The 6,000-nt window shown below is 38.5% G+C and overlaps 1 protein-coding gene across 3 annotated transcripts in view; it reads left to right on the top strand.

The window, feature by feature from the left end:
- ZNF438 (zinc finger protein 438) overlaps positions 1–6,000 on the top strand; it is a 175,989-nt gene that overhangs the window by 24,701 nt on the left and 145,288 nt on the right. The window lies entirely within an intron of this gene.

Genomic DNA, 6,000 nt, shown 5'->3' with positions numbered 1-6,000 from the left:
ATGATACATGTCTTTCTCTGATTGATTTATTTCGCTGAGCATAACACCTTCCAGTTCCATCCACGTCATTGCAAATGGCAAGATCTCATTCCTTTTGATGGCTGCATAATATTCCATTGTATATATATACCACATCTACGTAAAGGTAAGTTTTTAATCTTTATGATAAAATATATAATTTTTAGGGGCACCTGGGTGGCTCAGTCGTTAAGTGTCTGCCTTCGGCTCAGGTCATGATCCCAGGGTCCTGGGATCGAGCCCCGCATCAGGCTCCCTGCTCTACGGGAAGCCTGCTTCTCCCTCTCCCACTCCCCCTGCTTGTGTTCCCTCTCTCGCTGTGTCTCTCTCTGTCAAATAAATAAATAAAATCTTAAAAAAAATATATATATATATAATTTTTAAAGTCAGCTGGCAGACTTATCTCCCCCTCTTCTCATCAAAGGCTAAACTCTTCTTCTTGTCTGATTAAATTATGTGGCTTAACTATGGCAGGGTAGACCTACCCAGATTGTGGGCTCACAGTGGTAGCTGCATTTATGTGACTGTGAATTAAGTCTCCAAGCATATTTAAACTTTCACTGTGCTTGAATGTATCTAGCTTGAGAGGTGTTTTTGTTTCGTTTCATTTCCTAAATGATTCCATCTTATAGATATATGGTACTTAGTATTTTATAGTTTATAAAGGTATTCACGTTATCAGTGAGAAGTTCTACAGCTTTTGATGATGTCAGATGTAAATGGTAATTGACTTCTTTTATATTTTTTGAGTATCTACCATCTGTCAGTGACTGAGATACAGAGTGCCTTCAGGGAAGTCCTTGTCTGGCAGGGAAGATAGGCAGCCATGATCATGTGATGAACATATGGTGGGGTGCAAGGGGAGGGGGAAGCAGTTATTTACCAAGAAAATTGGCAAGATAAGATGACTCTTTTTTTTTTTTTTCCAGTGAGTTGATTCTTGAGCAGGACTTTAGAAGATGAGCAAGATTTTTGCCAAAAGGAGGAAAAAAGGAAAGCATGAACAGAAAGGGGGAGGTGTGGAAGTACATGATGTGTGCAGAAGCCACTGAAAGACTTTAGAGAGGGATATGACATGATCATATTTGTATTTTGGAAAGAAAACTGAGGTCAGTATGGAGAATGATTGTTGCGCAGAGACACCAGAAGAGTGGTTCTCAGTCTTTGCGCTTTTATTTTTGCATGCCTTCCCATATGTATGCATCCCTAGATTTTGATTGCAACATAGGTAAGACAAGTTTTCTATTATGCACAGTTCTGGTCAGCCAACCATATGGCCTTTCCCAAATTAGCTGTACAACAGAGTGTCTCTTATGAACTTCTGGATGAGAACCAGTGGATTAGAGGAATGAGATCAACTAAGAGGTCATTGCAATGTTCCAGACAGGAGGTGACAGCTTAAATCAGAGCAGTAACAGAAATGGTTGGGAAGGAATATATATGAGACGTTTTCCTGTGGACTTGATATGTGGGGGTAAGGAGAAAAAAGAATTTATAGATCAGTGTTTCTCAGATTTTAATATGTACATGAATTGCCTGGGGATTTTGTTAAAAGGTAAATTCTAATTCAGTAGGTCTGGGGTGGGGCACAATCTTGTGTTTCTAAAAATATTACAGGTGATGAACAACAAGCACTGTTGGTCCATGGACCAATAAGTAACAAGAGTGAGAGAACTTGAGTGTCAGGTTCTAGTATCCAGATGGTAATGTCATTATCTGAAATGGGGAACACAGGAGAAAAGAAACGTTGGAGTGAAGTCCTTATGGGACATTCAGGTATAAAATTGTAGATGCCTGGAAATTTAGATTTTTAAGGCAAGAGACAAATCAGGCCTAGAGATACAAATTTGGGAATTAGCATTTCATCGATTGTAGTAAAAGCCATAAGAATGAATAACATTACCTTAGCATAGTACCCTCTAGTTCCATCCACGTCATTGCAAATGGCAAGATTTCATTCTTTCTGATGGCTGAGTAATATTCCATTGTATATGTATACCCCATCTTTATCCATTCATCTGTTGATGGACATAAATAAGTCAGAGAAAGACAAATACCATATGATTTTACTCACATACAAAATTTAAGAAACAAAACATGACCATGGGGAAGGGAAGGAAAAATAAAATAAGACAAAAACAGAGAAGGAGGCAAATCATAAGAGACTCTTAACTATAGGAAACAAACAGGGTTGCTGGAGGGAAGATGGGTGGGGAGATGGGGTAACTGGGTGACGGGCATTAAGGAGGGCACATGAAGTAATGACCACTGGGTGTTGTATGCAACTGATGAATCACTAAATTCTACCTCTGAAATTAATAATATAGTATATGATAATTAAATTGAATAAAAAACAAAACAAAACAAAAGAATGAATGGCATTACCTACAAGAAAGAGAAAAGATAATATTAGAATATATACTTCTGTTTGCTAGAATTTTAGTGCTCTATTTAAGTTACTTTATAAACTAGCAATGGGGAAGAAATTGGATAGGTAGCCTCCTCTCTATGAACAAAGTATAGGTAGAAATTCAGGAGTGGAGAAATCTTTGGAAAACTGCATTATCTCCTGGTAGTGACCATAGATCAGGTTACATACTCCATGGTCAGGTTAACAACAAATTGAAGTACCTTGTTATGTAAATTCATTCATACAAAAAATATATATTAAACATCTTCAAAATGCCAGCTACTCATCTATGCTCTAGGTTTAAAATTGTAGCAAGTAAGATGTATCCCCCAAATAAGGAGATTACAGGGAGGCTAAGCAAAGTGATTACAATACAGTGGGAGAAATGCTGGTGAGGAGTGCAGCAGGAACAAGTGATGCAGTGTGGGGAGGAGGAACCGTCTTCTTGAGGAAGTATCATTTAAGCTGAGATGAGAAGGCTGAGGAAGGTGACCTGGAAGAGGTCGGGGAGGGCACGACTGCAGCAACTACAAGGGGAAAAGACCCTGCAGGTTGAAGGAGGGCAGTGTGGCCAACCCAGAGAACGTGCAGTGTGGAGAGTAACGATGAGGTTGGAGAGGTGAATATAGAGTCCATGGCTAGGCCCACGCTCCTGGGACTTGGGAGAGGGTGGAGGGAGAAAATCATGTATTTTCCAAAGGAAAAAGTATTATTCTGTCTGGGTGTAGTTCAAACAATAGTCTTATGCGTATGGTTTTATAAGGGTTTTATGGACTGGCCCAGTAATGTAATGACTCACAGTAACATTGTTTCTATAGGAAAAATGTTTTGGGCTTCAAAACCTGTCTTAAAATTTAACTTCCAATTTTGTTTTTCTCCATTTGGGGACTGCTTGGATAGGCATACAATTCTAGTGCTTTTTGTTATTTGTGCTCAAATTTACTTTCTCTAGTGTTTATCTACATGGCTACAGTGTTGATTTTCCACCCCTTGATATGAACCAAAGGTATCATTCCACAGATGCAGTTGAAATATTTTCTTTTCTTGAACAGATTTAGAAAATGTATGGAAATAAAAATAGAAATCTTTTTATACATTGTTTGGTTTTCAGAGTGTTTGTTCTTTCAAGTTAAGGGTTCCCTCTGTAAACTGTATTGTGGTATATAGTGTTATATACCAAGAAAGTTTGAAAAATGAAGCTGACATGAAAATTGATATAAATAGAAAGTAGAAGATATTGGTATGATTTCACTGTTGAAGTCAAATGGACTGCAGAAGGTAAACAGTACAAGGATAAAATTCCTAGCTTTTAAAAATACTTTAATAACCATGAGCTTATCACTAACATCATCTTCCTCATGACTACTGTTATCATTAGAAATACTAGATATTTTAAAGTAGAAAAGAGCTGTTAAGGCAGTCCCTTTATGAAATAGATCTATATGAGCTTCATTTTGTTTAATAAATGAAACTTTAGTCTGAAACTCCCTCAAATTCCCATGTCTCCAATAGGCAAAGTTAATTTCATTTATACCCATCTCAGTGAAAATGTCTTTCTGTATCAGAATGCTTTCAGCTGGCAAGTAATGGAAGACTGAACTGAAACTGAAAATAATAAGTAAATTTTATGATCTCATATAACTAGAAATTTGGAAGAAAGATGGTTTTATAGTTGGTTCATGTAGCAGCTAACTGCTGTCATTAGACTCTCAGGATCGATCTTTCCATTCTAACATCCTGGATGAGTTAGCTTTTGTCCTCAGGCTTGTCCCCTCTTGGTCTGAAGATGGCAGGCAGCTTTAGCTCTAAGATTTATATCCTCATATCCAAGCACCCAAGATTATAAGAAAGGAAGGTGTCTCTTGTCTTGTACAGCAGCAGTTCAGCTGCTATAATAAAATACTATAGACTGGGTGGCCTAAACAACAAACATTTATTTTGCACAGTTCTGGAGTCTGGGAAGTCCAAGATCAAGTTGCCTGAAAATTCTTGGTGAGGGCCTCTTTCTGCCTTGAGGACAACCACCTTTTTGCTGTTTCCTCACATGGCAGAGAGAAAGCTTTCTAGTCTCTTTCTCATTTTGTAAGAACACTAATACCATTTTGGGGGCTCCTCATCACCTGATGTAACCTTAACTACCTCCCAAAGGCCCTACCTCCAAATACCATCACATTGGGGATTAGGGCTTCAACCTGTGAATTTTGTGGGGTGGGGAGCACAAAAATTCAGGCCATAGCATTTCTTTTATGTCTTTTTGTAGAGTGAAAAAAGCTTAGCAGTCTTCACTACCTGAACGTACATCATATAACCCATTTCTAAACCAGTCCAGGCAAGGGGTATAGAAGTCCTGTGATTTACTTAGACTAGTCAAGATTTGTGGCCCTCCAAACCTCCCAGAGAAGAACTAAATTAGGATTCTGTTTTCCAGGAAGGAGAGTGGACTGGGAAGGCAACCACTGGTGTCTGGCATACCTCCCAAGGCCAGTTCCTCTGCCTGGGCTCTGAATCATTTTATTCCTTTTGGAGGACTTTTTTCTGTTAGTAATTTTTTTTTTTTTTTTTTTAAATCACCTCTTCTTGTTCTCTTCAGGCTGTATTGAAAGAAGAGTCTGCATGTGCTCTCTCTTCTAATAGTGTATTCCTTAAATCTTCTGTGATCGGGATTCTGCTCCTCCTACAATTAACCTTTCATCTCTGTCATCATCACTGCCCACTTGATTGCCTGATTCTTTGCCAGTATTACCAGTAATGTTTGGCAAGACCAGTGGTTCTGCAGGTTTAGCATACACCAGAATCATCTGGAGGGTGATTAAAAATACAGATTGCTGGGCTCCATCCCTAGAGTTTTTAATTCAGTAAGTCTGAGCTGGGGCTTATAGATTTGAGCCTTTTTTTTTTTTTTTTTGGTATTATTGATTTTACTGACTACTACCTTCTTCCTGGGTTTCAAAACTCAAAATTGCCTCTCAAACCTGCACTTCTTGTTCTTCCTGTATTCTGTTTTATTGATGAATACCAGTGTCCTTTTTCTCAAGTAAGGAACTGGAACGCTGGATTTTTATTCTTCCTTATCCCCATATACAGTCAATTCATGTTTCGTACTCTAAACACCCCTCAGGTGCATCATTTTGTCACCATCTCTGTTGTCTCTGCTTGAGTTTGAGCACTTCTTTTCACTTATGCTACTAGAATGCTCTAACGCGCTCATCCTATATTCTATCTCAGATTTTCTCTTTATACTTCATGCTGTTGCAGAGTGATTTTTTTTAATGCAAATCTGATCACATTATTCCTGAGCTCAGAATTCTTTAGGCTCCTGTACCTTCCAGATAAAATCCAGTCTCCATCCCATGCAAGCAAAGAGCTTCAGGATTGAGTCTCTACCCACCTGTCTAGTGTTCTTTTCTCCCCTCTTCTCTTTCACTGTATTTCAATACTGAACTTGCTTCAATTCTGAGTTCTCTTGGGTTTTTGAGCCTTTGCATGTTTTCTCCTTGCCTGAAACACTTCTCTTTCCTCCTTGACTGCTTTGATAGGTCCTACTTATCTTCTAAGACTTAGCTTAGGGATGC

The sequence above is a fragment of the Phoca vitulina genome, unplaced genomic scaffold (genome assembly GCF_004348235.1).
Source record: "Phoca vitulina isolate PV1807 unplaced genomic scaffold, GSC_HSeal_1.0 scaffold88, whole genome shotgun sequence".
NCBI lineage: Eukaryota > Metazoa > Chordata > Mammalia > Carnivora > Phocidae > Phoca > Phoca vitulina.
The sequence above is the reverse complement of the archived record's forward strand: the minus strand, read 5'-3'. Positions and strand labels throughout refer to the sequence as shown.